Source organism: Python bivittatus, unplaced genomic scaffold (genome assembly GCF_059951505.1).
Source record: "Python bivittatus isolate LINGU-HERP-01145 unplaced genomic scaffold, Pbiv_v1 ctg000580_np1212, whole genome shotgun sequence".
Taxonomy (NCBI): domain Eukaryota; kingdom Metazoa; phylum Chordata; class Lepidosauria; order Squamata; family Pythonidae; genus Python; species Python bivittatus.
This window is the reverse complement of record NW_028277087.1, coordinates 27,712,973-27,734,154: the sequence shown is the minus strand read 5'-3', so window position 1 is coordinate 27,734,154 and position 21,182 is coordinate 27,712,973. Positions and strand designations below refer to the sequence as shown.

Below are 21,182 nucleotides of genomic sequence, written 5' to 3'. Positions count from 1 at the left end.
TGTTGGGGTTTGGGGCAGAATACAGTTTAGAATAGAGGAAATCAGTCAACAAGGCAATTTGTTCACAAGCAAAGTGACCCTCTGGATCTGCTCATTGAAGCCACAAAACAGGAGCTCAGGAGGCCTTTGAAGCAGCAGAGCAGAGCATTCAAGCAGATATGGCTGCTTTATGACTTCGAGGAGTATCTCCAGAAGACTACTTTGCTTGCACTTCACTGAGTGATTTGCACAGGCCTAATACAAATGTAATCAATCAATCAATCAGACATAACAAAGCAGAAGCAGAAGAAAGGGAAAGTGTTGATTATTCATCTGTTCATACTTTCTCTCCTGCAATCCACCACCCTATCTGTTTTGGTCAAAGCACTTAGAGTCACAGAATCATAGAATGTGAAGGATTGCAAGAGACCTTGGAAATAATCTAGTCCAACTCCTAGTCCAATACAGGAACCCACTATTGCAGCATACCCAACAGATGGTTATCAGACCTTCAGCCAAGGAGTGTCTATCATCTCTCAGTGCAGACTATTTCATTGTTGAACAACTCTTTCCTTTAGATTTTTTCCCCTAACATTTAACTGAAATCTACCTCCTTATAATGTAATCCCACTGTTTTTTGTGTTGTATTTTGGAACAACCCTCAATAATGACAGCCCTTCACATACTTGGAGACAGCTATCATATCTCCCCACAGTCTTCTCCATTCCAGGCTAAACATACTGAACACTTCTTATTGTTTCTAATAGGTTTTCCATTCCAGCTTCCTTATCATCTTGGCTACCTTCCTTTGGACTCTGTCCTTCCTAAAATATGCACCCTGAACTGGTATAGTCTGACCAATAAAAAATAAAGAGCAACAGTGACTTCTCTTAATTCTGTACTTCTGTTGATGCAGCTTACAATTACTTTTTTTTTTTTTTTGCAGATGCATCACACAGTTGGGTTAAGATACCCAGGAGACCCAGATTCTTTTTTGCATATACTGTTGCCCAGTATGGTTCCCCTATTCAATACTCATGACTTTGATTTTTCAACAGGGACTTTTTGTTAAATCCTATTGAAATTTGTCTTGATCTTTTTTTGCTTGTTTTTCCAGCCAGTCAGGATCTTCCTAAATCTTGATCTTGTCTTCTAAAGTATTTGCTACCCCCATCTCTATATCATCTGCAAATTTTATAATAATATTTTCTGACCCATCATCCAAGTAATTTATAAATATATTGAACAACACAGGGCTTAAAAGAAAGCCTGTGATACTCCACTCAGCATTTACTTCCAGGCTGACAACTGATGTATACCTTTGGGGTTTGATTGTTCAACCGTCTCTGTATTCATCAGACAGTAGCACAGTCCAGCCCACATTTTATCATCTCCTCTACTAGAATCTCATGGGAGACTGCAGTGCTTTGTAAAAGATTTTTGTCATGGCAAGGAGATATAGTGTGCATGCATTTTCCCTCTGTCCTTTTGGATGAATGGATAGATGGGTGGATGGACAGATGAACAGACAGACAGAGACAGAAAGAAAGAAAGATGGATCTAAATATCTTTGTAGGATTTGGGTTTTCTTGAACAATTTAATGTTCTACATTGCCTTTCTTGGTAGAATCCAGCTGTACTTATCCTCTTATCTACTTCTGAGATTTTTTTTTTTTTTTTTGCCAGATTTGAAGGCTGGATACCTGTTTTTTGTAGAATGGAGCAACAATGTCATTCTTTTTTTTTTTAATATACATGTTTATTGGTAAGTATAACCACCAGAAGAAATGATAAGGTAGAACCAAAAATATAGTAATACTAATAAACTCAGAAAAAAATATAGAATAATGAATAAATGAGTGACATTTGTCAAAACTAAAAGTATATCCATAAAATGTTAATATAGAACTATCTTAATCCTTTAACATATTAAATCTAGCCACATAAACCAACTACTGCTCTGGCTGGTTACCTGTTTTGAAAAGTAGCCCAGTGTAGTTAGAAGTATATCCTTGGAAGTTGATAAGTAAAAAAGCCACAAGTGCAGCTAATTTGAATGGTGATTTACAGGAAACATTCACTATATAGATAGTCCTTGGGTTATGACAACAATGAGGACTGGGAAGCGTGACATCACATGACTGCATCACTTAGCAACAATCCCAGCAATCCTGGTTGCCACTGTAACCCAAGACATGTGTGTTGTTAAGTGGGAAGCAGCGGGAGTCCCAGGTAAGGAGCGTGGGGGTGCCACAGGGGTGGTGGTGGAGGATTCCTGACTGGTGGAGGGGGTAGCGGGGGTGCTGACCAATCAAGCTGACTGGACTGTAGATAGAAACAACACTTGCCCTACTTCAGTCATCTGGCACATTTTCTATGATTCTATTTCTTTTAAAGAGCATAGAAAGGAGCTCCAAGATTACATCTGTAAATTATTTCTTGAATGTAATTGGCCTTGGATGTAATCGGTCTGGTACTGGAGAGTTTCTTATAACCAGGTGCTCCAAACTCTCTCTTTACATACTCCCCACTTTTGGCTTACAGTATATTTCTCATAAAGCAGTCATCTTCTACCTGATGATTTTCGGGTATGTTAAGACTGGAACTCCCACAATTCTCAGCTAGCATAGCCTCAGCCAGCTGGAGACTCTGCTTTATTATATTTTCGTTTCAATGAATGCAGGTAAATCAGATTCAGATTTTGCCACTCAATGCAGCAATTTTGAGAACCAAGGAAGAGGGGCCAGTGTTTGTTGTCCTGTTCTTGCAAACATTGCAGTTAGTGACATTTCAAAAAACTCTTCTGAAAAGCAACAGCATCTTACGCAACCTTGAAATAGTAAAGACCACCAAGAGAAATGTGGGAATATCCCTTATCCCAGATAACCAGGGGTAAAATTAAAGAATCATAGAGCCTAAAAGGCCCATTTTGGATATCAAGTCTATTCCCCTGTTCAGTGCAAGAATTTGAACCATTTTGTGGAAGATATGGCAGAAGCATCAAGTATGCTATTTCAGACAAAAGGAGACCTCCAGTTTGGTGGTAATCTTGACTTCCAACTCAGTTGTCCCAGGCTGGAGGCCAAGTAGCCAGATTGCTGGTCCCCTTGATCCCAGACTGATGCCAGGTCTGTCTGCAACAAGGCTACCTTCATCCACTATTTCATGATGGATCAGGTAATAGACCTGACATATATTACCAAAATTTGGCTGGGTGAAGTCAACAATGCCTTGTCAGAAATCTGCCCAGCCAGATTTTGGGTCCTTCAGCAAGCTCAACACCAGGGTTGGGAAGGAGAGTTGGCTTTCATTGCATCAGTGCACTGTTATTCAGCAGCATTGTTTAGGGTGACCAACTCTATTAGATCAACATAGAGATCTTCTGCCTGGCTCTGGATCCATTTTGCACAACAATTTTCCAATAAAATTGTTCAGATTCAATTCTTGAGTCTGATGAGCAGAGTCCTTGGTGGTAAGTAGAGTACCATCTTGCCATATTACCTGGGACTCCTTTTAGCGTGTGGATAGGGTATGGTCTAGGTTGCCTTCTGTCACCTGCTTGTTGGACCCCTGCCTATCCTGGTGATTATGGGGAATGGGTGGAGAGGTAACTACTTGGATTTGGGAAATTGTCAATGCCTTCTTGTGGAGGAGAAGTTACAGTGCTGAAGAAGGTTGTGGCCCTTCTGAAAAGGCTGTCCCTGGATCCAGCAGTTTTAGATAATTGCTACCCAGTCTCTAGCCTCTCTTTTTATGGAAGGTTGTTGAGATAGTAGCGGCAGACTAACTTCTCTGCACCTTAGAAGAAGCAGACTATTTGGATCCTTTTTAGACAGAATTGAGGCCTGAGTACAGGACAGAGATGGTAGTGGCCACTTTCTTGGATGATCTATGCCAGAACTTAGATTTGGATAGCATACCACCTCCTGGGCCTGTTGGACATCTTGGTGGCTTTCAAAACCATCATCAGTGATATCTTACTGGGCTGCCTGCAGGGCTTGGGGATTGGATCAATGGTGCATTACACATAAAAAACAGGCAGAATTTCGATTGCACCATTGTGGTTGCCATCTTGACTTTTTACCACACCTTGTGAACCACATCTGTGGCTACCCTCTTCAGCTGTAGCATAAATGTGGGAAAAACATGTTTAGTATAATGTCAAGTGCCTCTCTATTTGCTTTATATCTAAAGCGCACAGCCTCACTGAACAGGGCTCTGTACAAACATACTGAAAAGCTTTTGTCTCCAGTTTCATCTAAAGACACCTTGAAAAAAAATCAGAATCCTCCCCAGCTAAAGCTTTGATTTCTTAATGTGCATGGCTCCTTCTCATTATAAATGATTTTAATCAAGGTCAATTGTATTTCATAATGAACTGCTTAAAGAAAAGCCATATGGTTGCAATATAGTTTGAAAAAATGTATTAGGACTGGAGAAATACTACAGCAGTAGTCCATTAAAATGTTAATTGATTCATGCTGCAAGTATCTTGAAAAAAAGAGAGAGAGAGAGAAAGAGAGGGAACTGCTGTGTCATGAACCATTAAAGTCATCCTGCCTTATGGCCAAGACAGTTTGCATGGCTTGCCTCATGTGCTTCTTCAAGATCAGTCTCACTGGCCATTCAGGACTTTGGAGCAGGTGGTGGTGGTGTCCCAGGCCTTTCCCACTTTTCTTGTACAGTAATTTGATTTCTTTGATGCTTGATGCTTTTAGCAGGGCTGGCCATAATGCACCCCAGTACAGTATTGCCATGTGTTTAACCTTATTCACTTGTGTCTAAAGTCCTGGTTTTTTCTTTTTTTATACTGCTGTTGTCATTAACTAATAATTATTCCCCTTAACAATGGCCCAAAGCAAAACTCTGCCCAGAAAAGTTCAGTGCCCCAAACAGATGAACTCAATAAGGCATCATGCTATTCCACTTGGGCTCAATGAGGTCCCCCCCCACACCCTCTGGGGAGCCTCTTTGAGGCATGTTCATTTCATCCTCATTTTATCAACTCAGAATTTGTCTTCTGCAGGGGCATTCATGGGGGAGAGGGAGGGAATCAAAAAATCAAGGTGGCAGCTGTGACCATGTGATTGATCCTGTACTTGGATGCGCATAAAAAGGGGCAAGGCTTCAAGCACACAGTTGTAGCTGCCAACCTGACATTGTTGACACCCCCCCCCCCCGCTTCCTGTGGACACCTCTGATCTGATGCCTGTTGCTGGTGTCATGATCTTTTTGCAGACAAAGCCAATCTAGTATTAGTAAAACTAGTAAATAGCAATTTAGTTGGTTGTCAACTATTTGGTCCTATTTCCTTCTGACCAGAAAGCTGTAAATGAAATGCATTCTGTGCTTGAGCAATAGCTAGGATGGAACAGGGAGATATATGAGTTTAGCTATCTGGTAAAGTTCTGATGAGACAACTTCCGTGAGACAAGCACTATAAAATGTTGCTTTGTTTATATGTTATAACTCAATGTATGGGTGGTAGAAATAAAATGCTAGTGATGACTTTTCCCCAACATATGTTAACATTTTCTGAGAATCACCCTGAAAACAAGGCAGCAATTTTATGAAAAGCATGGGTTTATCAAGAACAAATCTTTCTGACTAACCTTAACTTTAAAAAACAATCAGGAAATGACCTCAGTACATTGTGAGAATACTATAGATACAAAATGACTTGATTTCAGCAAAAGCATTTAACACAGAGATGCAAGCAAGATGTGAGCCTTGGAGGGCATGACAATTAACATCACTGGATTTAAAATCGTGCTCAAAGTATGCCAACACTGTTTATCAACAGTTTCTCACCAAATTCAAGTGAAGGATCAAGTGGAATGGCAAAAGATTCAGTCCTGTCTCTTCAATATTTTTATTACTAACTTGGATGAAGAGAGAAAGGAAATCCTTTTCAAATTTTCAGATCTCATATAATTGGGTTGGGCTAGCTAAAACCTAGCACATGGAAATACAAGTTAGAATTCTCTTCATCATTTAGAGAAAGGGGCTGAAATTAGCAGAAAGAAACTTAACAAAAACAAATTTAAAGTTCTTCAAATAGGAAATAGAAATCAAATGCATTGCTGTTAGCTTGGCATTAGTACTTATATTTTGAAATAGTAAATGAGCACAAACCAATAATGGATCAACAGTGTCCTGTAGTTGCCAAAAAAGGCAAGTATAATTTTAATCTGCATCAATGGAAGATAGTTTCCAAATCCCCAGCAATAATAGTTCAATTTTATTCTCTGCTTCCCAATTCTACATAAAGTATTGCGCCCAGTTCTGGGCACCACATTTTAGTGATATGGAATGTCACATACATTGAATGGAAGATGTCGGACAGAAGGAGGGCATGGCCTGTTTTCTCTTGTTCAGAATTCCAGGTACGGAATAACAGATCTAAGTTACAGGAATGTAGATTCTGACAGAATGCTAGAAAAAACTTCCTACTAAGAAGAGCAGTTTGACAGTGGAACTTATTACAAGAGAAGTGGTGGACTCATTGGATGTGTTCAACCAGAGGCTGAGTAGCAATAAATTGGGAAGGCTTTAATTTGAATTCTTGAGCTGAGCAGGGGGAGCAAAGGGGCAACAAACAAGCTTTTCTCCCCTTAAAAAGAAAAGAAAAGAAAAGAAATTGGAAGAATTTGGCTCATGTTAAAAAAAAAAAGACACTCCCGCTATTTAATTCTACCATGATTTCTAAGATTTTCTGTTCAGCTAACATCCGTGCCCTTCCATTATTATTCTTTCTGCCCACTCCTTCTTTTTCTCCTCAGCTCAGATATCTATTAATCTTTCTTTTTGATTCTTCTCCAACCCCTCTGATTTTTGGACTACAAATCCCATTATAGGCCATGCTGCCTGAGAATGTGGGAGCTGGATTACAACCTATCTAAAAGGTACCAGATTATGGAAAAACTGCCATACAGTAAGTGCTCTGTAGTGATTCTTTGCTTGCAATTGTGGCCCTTCAACAAAGCAGGGAAGCAAGGGTTAAATTTGTGACGTATCAGACTTTGAGTACTTTACAAATTAAAGATGGTCCTCAGAATTTAGAAAACAAAACAAATAATCAGGAACAGAACTATGAAATGACACGCTGGGCTATTCACCCAGGCCTTCCCTGCTTGACTGAAGTGGCAGTATTTGAGTTTTAAATGTTTGAATGTTTTCAAGTGTTTCATTGTTAAATGATTATGTATTTCCATTTTAATTGTTATCTAAAATTTTGCTGGGAAGCAGAATATATCTGAATTAATTGAATAGATAGGATGGCCCTTAATCTCATTTAACTTGATTCTGAGCTGATCTGTTTTATTGGTACAAGGTGTGGATTTAGACTTAACAAACTGGTTTGTTATATATGTCCTGCCTTTTCCATTGGAACCTCTAAATCCTGTGCCAGGGGGGTCAACAGGATGCCATCTCACCTGGGAACTCCTCTACCATCTTTCCCCATGCCTCTTCCATCCACTTCTGGCTTTGTGTTCTGTAGAGCTGCGTGGCATAGATATTTTTAAAGCAAAGTCATTTTTAGACAGGTTTTCTAAAGTCCTTGTTTTATGGGCTCTGGAGCAGGGCTCTGGCAAGAGATGGTCAGAATGGGCGGCGGGAGGAGTATTTGCAGACTTTGGTGGTTAATAATTCTTGGAAAAAAACTTCTGGCAAATTCACAGAATTTTCACAGAAAATATTTGTTGGAATGTTACCACTTCAAATGAGTTTCTTGTGTAAGTGTCTTTACCTAGTGCAAGTTCAAGTCATGAATTGGTTTTACACACAAAGTCCAAGAGTGCAGCCAAGACATACAGAGCTCTACTCTCTGAGATATTTTATGTATTTATTCTGGAGCTGGAAGACAGCTTGGAGCCACGTCTTTTGGCCAGCAATATTTTATAGTGGTGTTCACTGTGGTATCCTCTAGTTTCTTGACTGTGGGCTTACACTGTGTTCCTAGAATTTTATAATGAAACAGCATCAGCAATAACTTTGCATTGGTATTATCTGGGTGCGATTTTTCAATATCCCAAGAAAGGTAGCTGTTGACATAATTCATTAAAGATCTCAGAGAGAAATACAATGTGTTGTATGTGAGATTGTTTCTGGAAATAATATATCCAACTCTCTAGCTAGTTGTTATATTTCACAGGTATCTTGTAAACCATACTGACTACCAGTTAGTTACCAGGCTCAATTTAAAATTGTGGCTTTCAATTGAAAAACTCCCAATGGCTTGAGATAATTAAAGAACATCTTCTTGCATGTATCCATGTGAGTTGTCCATGTATAGCCCTTATCCCAAATATGTGCCTTCTAGAGCAGCAGGGAGCCCACTCCCTTTTCCATTAGTCTGCATAATCAGCTGGCTATGAGGGAAAGATTGCTGGTTTTCCTTTTGCCATAAATAGCAGGAAACTAACTAGTCTAATCTCTGCCAAGCAACAAGTCACCTAATTAACTTGCTAATGAGAACCAGTTGCTGGTCTCCCATTACTAATTGCACAAGAAACCAGCAATCTGCATTAAGTCCTAAAAGGAAGAAAGTACCTTTATTGTTTTCTTATTCATGGCTCTTCCTACAGTTGCTTGGCAGAGGGAGTGATGTGAAGGGAGAGAGTGAGTGAGTGAACACCTTCGTGTAGGTATAAAATGTTAAATGCACATCTAAATAAGATTGTATATGTCCAGCAACCTGTACAACCTACAGAATCAAAAATGTTTGCAAACATGGAGTAAATCAAACTTTGAAGTATTACTGGACTTCTGGGGGAGACATGGCGAACTGAAGACATCTCCATGAAAGTGGAGCCAACGACCATAGCAAAGTCCAAAGAACCAGTGAGTAGACTGGTTCGTTGGAACCTTTCTGGATAAAGAGAGGACAGGAGATTACCCACATGTGCTCTGGATAGCTGCTTCTCGTGAGGAAACCACAGGACAGCAGTCTTCTATGGGTTTGAGCACTGGCAAATGAGGGGATCAACCATCATGCTCATAACTGTGGCGGAGCCTTTTAAAGGACACTAAGGATGGGAGATTGCCCATCTGTGCTCTGGATGGCTGCTTCTCACAAGGAGACTGCAGGACAATGGTCTTCTTCAGGTTTGAGTCCAGGAGATGAAGGGATCATGCTTTCAAGTGTGGCGGAGCCTTTTAAAGGACAATAAGTTTGCAAGCCTCACTTTCTAATCACTTTCAGAAATTGCCTATTAATCAATTTAATTAAAACCTTAATTAAATTAATTAAAACCTTCAATCTTAAAGCTATTATATACCTTCTGAATGACAAGTTTGAGAAATCGCCAAGTGAATTTAGCTTCAACTCTCAACAAAAGAAAACTGAATTTTAAGCTTAAGAACTTAAAGAATTTGAAATAAACAGCAAAAAGTTAAATAAAATTTTGATCGAAGAAAGTTATAAATGGATTAAAGTTCCAGTTAAATTTGGAATATTGACTTTTACTATAAGATTTTGGAATTAAAAAATAAATAGCTTCTCGTGGGAATCTGACTTATTTTGGCTATCTTAGGTTCATAACATAGATAAGCTACTTTATGATTTTATAAATTGGACACTAGATGGGACTAAAGATTCTAAGCAGAAGGGGGAAAAAATACAAGCCTGTACCCAATGAGACAAAATGTCATAACACTTGAAATATTAAATAATGGAACCAGAAATTAGTAGCTACAATATCAACCGTGTCAGTAATTATGTCTGACTCTATGGATAGCCTATGTCCAAAAGATGTTAATGAGGGAATGACAGATGTGGAGCAAATTTTGTCTGACAAGTCAGAGAAAGTACTCAAAGTGGAACTACAAATGACAGGTCAAGAGAATGATTTGGAAAAGGACGCTTTATTGGATATACCAAAGAAACTGAAGTTTTAAAAATTAAAGGGGAATACAAATGACAAACCAAGAGAATAACCTGGAAAATGTTTTCTTATTGGATTTACAAAAGAGGCTTGTTAAACCCCTGAAGAAGTCTGCATGATGATAAAGAATAATTGAAGAGAAATCAAATCCTATGACAATATTTGAATGAATGCAAGGTTAAGAATGTTAGAAGTAAAAGAAAGGAATATAAAGTTGGTTTATTTGATCAAGATTAAAATAAGACTTCTGGCAACCCTTTAGGGATTTTTTGCTGACACCAGGATTGAAAAGTTGATGTTTAATGGATTTGCTTATAGATAAGGGATGGGATATGGGAGGAAGAGATATCGGTTTGTAACCTTATAGGGGGTGAAGAGTTACTAAATTTGCCTATACTTGTTGTGATTAAGGTTGGAAGTCACTTCATATATTTCTTTTCTTTTTCTTTATTATATTCTTTCTTTTCTCTCTTCTTTCTTCTTTCTTCTTGCACTTTTTATTCTTTATATTCTTTTTTCTTTCTTTAAGTTTAGTTTGTATTAGTTTTTGCTATTATAATAAAAATCCTTAATAAAAAAAATTATATTCAAATTTTAAACTACCACTCTGTGTGTCCCTGTGAATAACACACAATTATGATGGAAATGACCCAAAGAGGTCTCTAGTAATAATACCCGGATTGTGCAATGCTCAAAAAAAGTACATTTGGCAATTCATTAATATAAATTTGATTTTTTTTTCCTGGAGAAGATTTTAAAAAATTTGTCCATGTCTTTTAAAATCGATGTTTTTTATGTTCAAATGTGTTGATGGTTCTATCATCTGTTTTTATAACATTACTAGAAAGGCTGAGGGCAGGGGGAGAATGCTATAATTTATATTCAAATTTATTGCATTTTAGCATTCTATATTGTAATCTGCCCAGAGAATATTATTGAGTGACCTACAATGCATAAAATTATAAAAAGCACTGAAGACAAATATACCTTCAGGAAAGATATCTTTGCTGAAATATTAATTGTGACTGAGCTTCCACTCCCACTCCCCTTACAATCGGTTGAAAATCTGTACCTAAACAATTGTTGATAAAACATATCTGAAAAAGGAAGTTTCAAATAAAACATCTGTTGAAAATGATACAAAAATATTTGAAAACATATTACAAATAGTGTGGGGTTTTTTTTCTTTTTCTTAAAAAAAAGCTTATATCATGGAAATTTATGTTTAAAAAGAAAGATAATGAGGAAATTATATAAAAAGGAAATGCTGAGAAAATATACACTCTAAGCCTAAGGTGGATAGAGACCCTTGTTAGATGTGTTTTTGTCAAAATGTTTGCATTGAGTGACTGGATCCCATCTTGTTTTGTTTTGTATTGTGCTTTTATTACTTATTATATTGTGAGCTGCCCAGAGTCAGTTTGCAGTCAGGCAGTGCCTAAAATGAATGAACTAGCTAAATGAATATTGAAAAGGTAGTATTCAAAAATTTGCTTGTTAGGGGATCATAGAATCATAGAAACATAGAATCATAAAATCTGTCAGGCTCAGCCCAAGAACAATAGTGAGACAGTTCAGTTGAGTTAAGACTGAGTTTATTTGCTTACACCATATAGACAGAATCTTGCCAGACTAAATCTATACTACTGCAACTAGTGGATATACCCTGGGATATTCTAGGGAGTGGCTATCCTGAACCTCTTATGCTTCCCGTGCTCCCCCTGCGGACTGTGTTATCTTTTGTCTTCACTCCCTTCCTGGAATGCACCCCCTCCTTCCTGATAGCCTTGCTATCCACCACAGAATCATAGGGATGGAAGGGACCTTGCAGGTTTTCTAGTCCAACCCCCTGCCCAATGCAGGAATCTTCATACCATCTTGGACGAATGGTTGTCCAATCTTTTCTTGAAAACCTCCAGCAGTGAAGCACCCACAACTCTGGGACGCAAGCTGTTCTACTGCTTAAGAGTTCTCACTGTCAGGAAATTCCTCCTTATTTCCAGGTTGGATCTCCCTCTGATGAGCTTCCACCCATTGCTTCTTGTCCTATCCTCAGGTACTATGAAGAATAAATCAATGCCCTCTTCCCTGTGGCAGCCCTTCAAGTATTGGAAGACTGCTATCATGTCTCCCCTCAGTCTTCTTTTTGTTACACTAAAGATGCCTAGTTCCTTTAGCCATTCTTCATAGGATTTAGCCTCCGGACACCTTACCATCTTGGTTGCTCTTCTTGCACTCTTTCTAGGGCCTCAGCATCTTTTTTGTACAGTGAACTGGACACAATATTCCAAATGTGGCCTCACCAGAGTGGTGTAGAGCGATACTATCACTTCTCTTGATCTTAATACTATCCTTCTGTTGATGCAACCGAGGACTGTGTTGGCTTTTTTGGCAGCTGCAGCACACTGCTGACTCACACTTAAGTGGTGGTCCACCAGGACACCTTGACCCCTCTCATAGGCACTAGTGTTGAGCCAAGTACTGTCTGCCTTGTACCAGTGCATCTGGTTTTTCCTGCCTAAGTGCCTTAGAAAAGTACCTTACTTTTCTCTCCACTGAATTGACTTTGTTGGATAGGGCTTAATAAGAAAGGGAAAGTTATGAATAAGAAATGGATGCAATTTGCTTGTATAGATTTTTCTTTTCTCCTGGAAAAAAGGATTGTCCTTACATGGTCAGTAAAATGGACTGGATTCTTACAAGTGGTGGATTTACACCTCTCTGCATACCCCTAGGAGGCAGAGGTATGACTTTCTCTCATAATCAGTTCAATTTTCAGAGCACCTTTATCTGGTTAAGTACAAACCAGAAAGAACTCTGTTCACATAAAGGGAAAATAAAAGAATACTTCAAATTCAGCTGTACCAGAAGAAAAACTAGACTTTCCTTTGGCATTTCTGGATGGCCACACACTAAGCCAAAAAACCCTACCCCTTTTCCAGAAACATGCCTCACAAGAAGAAAAACTTTCTAGTGGAGCCCTAGACTCACCAACTACCACTGAAGTGCAAAACCAACAGTTCACCCGGCACTGAAAACTCCAAGGACTCTTTTTAGTCTTGGAAAAGTATCCAGACCATATTGCAAATGAAAGAAGCAGTTTTGCCCAGATGTATTTCATGCCTTCTGTTGTATTTCGAACCAAATACCGCAACAGTTGCATGCAACCAGTTCCATTGGGAATGCGGGGGGGGGGGGGATCATCCTATTATAACCTCTTAATGGCCACACCATTTCCACATTTGAATCTCACGACAGGTTCCTTTTTTCCCTCTTCTGAGGGCTTTTCAATAGAAAAGTTTGAGATATTTCACACTTATCATAGACAAAATATAATACTTTATATTATGTATTTTATTGTTTTTATCTATTTTATTTTAAGCTGCCTAGAGTCACTTATGTGAGATCGGTGGCTATATAAACCAAATCAAATGAATGAATAAACCCACCCACATATAAGCATTGTTTTAGTCATTCTCTACTTTTTTTGACATAAACACAAGAGAACCCGTCTGGTTTAATCAACTTCACATCCATTCACAGAGGCTTGCCTTTCTTGTTTTACTTTTAAGGCTAACAGCACATATTTAAGCATTTAAACTTCCCAGAGTTTGGGCATAAATTGGCTTATCTTGACACCATATTCTGAAGCCTTGAACCTTGTTTGTGTCTAGTTAGGGAGCATGTGTTAGATTCTTTTCTTTTCTTTTCCTTTTTTTTATGGTGGGGTGTCTGCAGGGTTATCAAAAAACTAGGATGGCAGCTGCAAGCATTCTAATAAAACTCCTGCCTCATTTTTATGTACATTTCCATCTTGATTTTTTTGACCTTCCTGGGGATGGCTCTGTTTTATAGATAGCAATAAACAGCCAAAAGGCTTTTCCACAGAAAATTTACTACATTCCATGATTAGTTACCTTTATTTTCAAGATGTACAATATTCTACTTCTGAAATTCATTTCAGGAGTAGATAAGATAAAGACCTCAGGCACTTTGAACACTTAATTGGTATTTATACAATCAATTCATAAAAATAATACTGAACACAATCTTGAGAGAGTTTTTTGTATATTGTTTGTATAATGTCACTGAAAAAAATTATTTCCAAAATGCATCAGGTCCAAATAAAAACCTTTTAATTGGCACTTGGGACTCCCCTCTCACTTTTTTGTAACAGTTTTGTGAGCCAAATAATATTTTACTTTTTCGTTTTCAACTGAGAATGCAGAGCACTTAGTTTTGCCTCATGTAGTACCTAGAACTGTAAGCTGGACTGGGCTGGAACACTCTACATTTATTTACCTGTATATAAATGCAACTGCATATGGTAATATTTGATTCTGAGAAAATGTTTACATACAATAGCATGATGAGAAAATCTGAGTTTGTCATTCTACTGCATGAGTTATGTTGAGGAATAGATTAAACAAGTATGACCTTATCGTTTCTTCTCTTCCTCTCAATAACTTTCAAAGTCATTGCTTTTGGTATCTTTGTAAGTCATCTTCTTGGAATGGCTTCTTTGCTATCCTTCCTGATGGGGTGAAATCAAGATCAAATTAAAAAAAACATAATAGGCACAATTAAAAAGTCATTATATAAACCGTCTGATATTTTGCCAAAGATTTGGTTCCTTTTGTAGCTGAAACGCAGTGATACATTCCACCATTACAAGCCGCAAGGCATATTTGGAAGGTGCTGACATAGAAGTATAATTTTGACCCTAGTTCTCATAATAATTCCATTCTCTTGAATAACCCCAGTTTGAAAACTGAAGGTGAATCTTTTCTTAGAGTTCCTGGGCTAATAGAGGTATTAATACTTTGAATCAGCTTATTGTCAGTCAAGTTCTCAAACTATTCAAGGTATTACAAGAGGAATTTAGTTTGTCTAAAACTGCAGAATGGCAGTATATTAAATTAAAAGAACTCTTTTTACAATTCAGTTGCGATATGTTAGCAGCTTATAACATTCCTTAATTATTATTAGCACTGACAACTGTTTTGAATGATTCCAAATCTACAGAATTTTATAGACAATTAGAGTGTTATTAAAGTGGATGTTGATAATTTGCACAAATTCTGGAATAAAGAGTTAGAATATCCCACATTAACAATTCAACAGTTAAAAATCTCAAAGAAAAATATGTTTCTTCTTATCTTCAAATGAAATTAATTCAACAAAATATTTTTTCAGTTTATTGGTCACCTCAGAGCATGTTTAGAGAGGTTTGGCTGTCAACTTCATTATGCTGGAAGATGAAATGATGGAGGGGTCACTTACACCCATGATATGGACTTGACATACTATTGTCCTGTTTTAATAAAGTTTGTTAATATGGTTTAGGAGGAGAAAAGAGGTCTAAAGATCTGAACATGATTTCAAATTTATTTATTTATATTTCAAATTTAGTCACCGCCCATCTCACTCAGAGAGCAACTGATGTTGAATTATATACTTAAAAATATAATTATATAACTAAAACCTGGAATTTTTCAATCCATGATGAATTTCTTGAGCATGAGGTAGAGCAAAGAAGTTTATTTTGCTGCAATGGAACAATCGTGCCACCAGACTTACAGTGCTGGATTGATGATACATGCATACTTTCAGCTTATAAATTGACAGTCTGTCAACATTATGCAAAGACTGAGCAATATTGCCCCAGGTGGACAAGGTTTAATGCCATGTTTAAAAATGGAGTTGTTTTCTGTATGTCTGGTTATATTTTTTATGTTTTTGTTATTTTCTCCATTTTTCCTTTTTGGTTGCCTTATTTGTATTTTTCCTTTACTTTCTGCTTCTTTCTAGTAAGTAAAACAAACATCTTTAAAAAAAACAACTGGTGATATTTGTATTGGAGAGGGCGACCATCTACAATTCTTTAATTTTGTTCTATCCCCTGACCTCTCTAAAACATGCTCCTGATTGAGTCTACTCAGTTGCTAACATGGTAAAAGTTTTCATGAATTTCTCATTCTGAGAAATATAAAGACAGATGATTCTCAGAGCTAGTCTACATAATGGATCTCTTCCATTTACAAATGGACATCAACAGTCGTTTTAGTCCCTGTGCATCCCAGATAATCTTCTTTTGGACTGAAGATGAAAAGGAAGATTCCATAATCCACAGGAATAAGCACAGTAACATTTCAGAGGTGCATTAAGAATAGAGAGCTAAAACATTAAAAGTCTAATAGCCTTTAAGCAAAGTAAAGAATTCTACATTTGGAGTGCTGTTACTGAAAAGCTCTGCTCTGTCCATTAGACACAGGACTTCAGTGATATTACAACACTTTTGTCTCCCAATTCTCCTGGGCAGATGTTTAGGGTGTGCCATGGCCTGCAGAAGGCTGGGGAATTCTCCTTCTGCCTGTTCTGCTGGATACCATCCAGTGTCTTATAAATTAAATATATACCGGAAATAATATTTTCCTATCCTTATTGGAGCTGCTTCTTGGAAATAAATCAGCCCTTTAGCATCTGCATATGCTATTAAAAGACATTTTATTGTAGATGTCACAATTTTTATGCTTTGCATAATCTTACAAAAATTAAAAGAAAAAGTCCATTCCCAGTTGTTTGTCTCACACTAGAATAAAAACTGAGAAAAGTACAAACTAATAAATTGTGCTATTTCAAAAACAAGCCCAAGAAAACACTACCTCACTCCAGCAGCTTATATAAACCCATCAGCAATGTGGCTGAGATGAGAGGACAAAGAACTGCATACCTTTGGGCTAGCCCATAAGAAAGCATCCGCAAAACAGCCCCAAAACATTAAATTGAGTCTGCAACCCACCCCACAATATGACCAGATAAATAGAAAACAAAATCAACAAGCTACAAAGCACATCTACAACCTTGATTCTCCTTGGAAAGAGTGGGACTGAAACCCATATTTTAGGAATTAAATTACAATTATTCTGAGGAAGGCAATTCAGAAAGAATTCAGAAAGAAAAAGAGATACTTCTCACATGGACATATAAAATGACCCTGATGTTGTGGACCTCTACTAATTCATCCAAGGCTTCTGGATCACCCTAGATCAGCCATCTCTAGTTTGGGGCTATCCAGCTGTTTTGAGAATACAACTTCCAGAATTTTCAACATGGGGAAGGCTATCCTACAGAGAAGAAAAATATGTACCACTTCTCATACCAAAAGCCATTCCAAGTACAAAACCTACCATAATGTAACAAACTCTCAATCCAGCATCTAAATCTTAACATCTAGGAACAATGATTGGACTTCCTTCCTCATAGGAATGGAAACACCAGTATGCACTTTAGGCTTGTAGGGTCTAAACAGAAAAAATATTTTAAAGCAGGTTATTATAAAAGGTTGCATTTGTATAAATAGGACATTTAAAATAGTTTCTCTTCATTGTGACCACATATACATTTGGCATTGCATGTAAAGCAGGCCATTCGTTCCTCTGTCTGTAGGATTAATTTTTTATGTTTACCTAGAGATGCTAAGCACTGCGGTTAAGATCTTTTACAAGCAGAGCATGTACATTATCACTGAATTATAGGTCTTCTCCTTTTTGCCCCTGAAACATCAGAAGCATCTTTAGTTCTCACCTGACTTAAGAACTTGGTGCCCCTTTTGGAAAAATATAGCCAAACGTGGGCTGCACCTTTTCATTTTGGGGTAGTGCAAGCCTATATTTTTTTGCTTTGCTTTTAGGAATAAACCAAAGATCAATATCCTACTGTTTGCTGGAATACTATGGCTTCAGAAGTAGGCACAGAACTAATCAGAAATGACAAACCCTTGCTGTAAATAAGACCTAATGTTGAGTCATGTTATGATCATGGCTTTTTTTTCCTAGCTGAGATCCTGGGCCTTTCCTCATTAAATGAAAGACAGAATGAGCAATCAATGTTTTTCTCTGCTACAGAAATTAAATGACAAGGAGAATGATTCATTGTCCTTTTGCCTGCCATGGAAGTGCACATGGACATGCACTGTCAGAACAAGGGAACATTGCAAATCATCTTCTTGAACTTCACACCCTTCAAATATCTCAGTGTTTTCCTTTCCATGTTCAGGCAGGCTTTCAAAGAAACTGACTCCAAGTTATCAAAAAATGATAGCAATTAAGACATAAAAGAATTGTGCAGGCATTTACTCTGAACACACAAGAGTTAAACATATTTTGAGAGTTTGGCACAGAGTCAATAGAGAGCTATTTGGCCAGGCTTTAACTCAAAGGGGGCCTCAAATTTTGACATGTGCTTTTAAATTTCAACCAACTGAAATTCTCTCTTACTTATGGGAAGTTGTACTTTTTATTATTTTCATTGGCTGTCATTGCAAAATACATATTATACCCAAGAACCTAAAATTGAAGTCTTTCTAGATCTCTGAGAGGTCATAAATGAGGGTTGTAATGGGATTTGCATACTCAAGCAAAGTGCTATGGTGGATGGAGCCCCCTGGCCTGCATCCTCTATCAACACCCGAGAACTGTCTGCTTGGTAGACACTGTCACTATCCATTTGATTCCAGAGTCAGTGCTTCTCTGCATCAGTTTTCTCAGCAGGAAGAAAGTGACAACTCTCCTTCCTCTGTTTTCCTTCCTTTCCTGTAATTTAACCAAGCAGGGAAATGCACGCTAAAGTCAAAATCCTTTCAGAATGAGAGAGCTGATTTCAGTAAGAAATTTATGTCTTTATTATGAATATCAAGGTTAAGGTACTAAGCCAGAGTTGAAGGCAGGAAACAAACGAAAGCAGTAATTGGCATCTGCAAGGTTTATCTCAATGGTTGTTCCCCGAGCCAGAAACACACAAAGAGAGAGAACCAGAGTAGAAAAAATACAACATAGAATAACCATGGCACCACAACATTTTTCACAAAACAAAACTCAATACTCTAATTCACACCTAATTTCCACTAATTCCAAATTGTTATATATTTCCTAGACCTCCCCCCTTCATGGATCACTGTCATGTCATGGCAAAGGGACTTGCGTAACTCAACGAAGCCATGAGCTATGCTGTGCAGGGCCACCCAAGATGGACAGGTCATGGTGGAGAGTTCTGACAAAACGTGGTCCGTTGGAGAAGGAAATGGCAACCCACTCCAGTATCCTTGCCAAGAAAACCCCATGGACAATGTCAAAAGGCTAAAAGATATGACGCCAGAAGATGAGCCCCTCAGAAGGTGTCCAATATGCTACTAGGGAAGAGTGGAGGGCAATTCCAAGTAGCTCCAGAAAGAGTGAAGTGGCTGGGCCAAAGCCGAAAGGATGCTCAGTTGTGGATGTATCTGGAAGTGAAAAGAAGGTCCGATGCTCTAAAGAACAATATTGCAGAGGAACCCGGAATGTAAGATCTATGAATCAAGGCAAGCTGGATGTGGTCAAACATGAGATGACAAGATTGAACATCAACATCTTGGGAATCAGCGAATTAAAATGGACAGGAATGGGTGAATTTAATTCAGGTGGCCATTACATTTACTACTGTGGGCAAGAAACCCTTAGAAGAAATGGAGTAGCCCTCATAGTAAATAAGAGAGTGGGAAAGGCAGTAATGGGGTATAAGCTGAGAATGATCTCAGTGCGAATCCAAGGCAAACCATTCAACATCACAGTAATCCAACCACTGATAGCAAAGAAGCTGAAGTTGACTGGTTCTATGAAGATCTACAATACCTTCTAGAAATAGCACCAAAAAAAGATGTCCTTTTCATCATAGAGGATTGGAATGCTAAAGTAGGAAGTCAAGAAATAATCAGAATAACAGGCAAGTTTGGCCTTGGAATACAAAATGAAGCAGAACAAAGGCTAATAGAGTTTTGTCAAGAGAACAAGCTGGTCATAGCAAACATTCTTTTCCAACAACACAAAAGATGACTACACATGGACATCACCAGATGGTCAATACCAAAACCAGATTGATTATGTACTTTGCAGCCAGAGATGGAGAAGCTCTATACAGATAGCAAAAACAAGACCAGGAGCTGACTGTGGCTCAGATCATGAGCTACTTATTGCAAAAATTAGGGTTAAATTGAAGAATGTAGGGAAAAACCACTAGACCTTTCAGGTATGACTTAAATCGTATTCCTTGTGAATACACAGTGAAGGTGATGAATAGATTTAGGGAATTAGATTTGGTAGACAGAATGCCTGAAGAACTATGGATGGAAGTTGGTAACATTGTACAGGAGGAAGCAACTAAAACTATCCCAAAGAAAAAGAAATGCAAGAAAGCAAAATGGCTGTCTGATGAGGCTTTACAAATAGCTGTGGAAAGAAGGAATGCGAAAAGCAAGAGTGAAAGGGAAAGATAAAAACAACTGAATGCAGATTTCCAGAGAATAGCAAGGAGAGATAAGAAGGCCTTCTTAAATGAACAATACAAAGAAATTGAGGAAAACAATAGAATGGGGAAGACTAGAGATCTCTTCAAGAAAATTGGAGATATCAAGGGAATGTTTAGTGCAAAGATGGGCATGATAAAGGACAAAAAAGGCAGGGACCTAAAAGAAGCAGAAGAGATTAAGAAGAGGTGGCAAGAATACACAGAAGAACTATACAAGAAAGATCTTAATGTCTCTGATGTCCATGCTAGTGTGGTCACTGACCTTGAGCCAGACATCCTAAAGAGTGAAGTCAAGTGGGCCTTAGGAAGCATTACTAACAACAAAGCTAGTGGAGATGACAGAATTCCAGCTGAGCTATTTAAAATACTAAAAGATGATGCTGTTAAACTGCTGTACTCAATATGCCAACAAGTTTGGAAAACTCAGCAGTGGCCATGGGATTGGAAAAGGTCAGTTTACATTCCAATTCCAAAGAAGGGCAATGCCAAAGAACTACAGCACAATTGCACTCATTTCACATGCTAGCAAGGTTATGCTCAAAATCCTACCAGCTAGGCTTCAGCAGTGCGTGAACTGAGAACTACCGGATGTACAAGCTGGGTTTTGAAGAGGCAGAGGAACTAGAGATCAAATTGCCAACATTCGCTGGGTCATGGAGAAAGCACGAGAGACTAGACCACCTTACCTGTCTCCCGAGAAATCTGTATGTGGGCCAAGAAGCAACAGTTAGAACTGGTAATGGAACAACCGATTGGTTCAAAATAGGGAAAGGAGTACGACAAGGCTGTACACTGTCACCCTGCTTATTTAACTTATATGTAGAGTATATCATGAGAAATGCCAGGCTGGAAGAATCACAAGCCGGAATTAAGATTGCAGGGAGAAACATCAACAACCTCAGATATGCAGACGATACCACCCTAACGGCAGAAAGTGAAGAAGAACTAAAGAGCCTCTTGATGAGGGTGAAAGAG

The 21,182-nt window shown here is 38.2% G+C and overlaps 1 long non-coding RNA gene across 1 annotated transcript in view; it reads left to right on the top strand.

The window, feature by feature from the left end:
• Positions 1 to 1,665: 1,665 nt before the first annotated feature.
• LOC148214702 (uncharacterized) overlaps positions 1,666 to 21,182 on the top strand; it is a 37,400-nt gene continuing 17,883 nt past the window's right edge. Inside the window, exons 1-2 of the long non-coding RNA XR_015797710.1 lie at positions 1,666 to 1,744; positions 6,837 to 6,913. This is a non-coding gene — a long non-coding RNA (uncharacterized LOC148214702). The remainder of the gene's footprint in view (positions 1,745 to 6,836; positions 6,914 to 21,182) is intronic.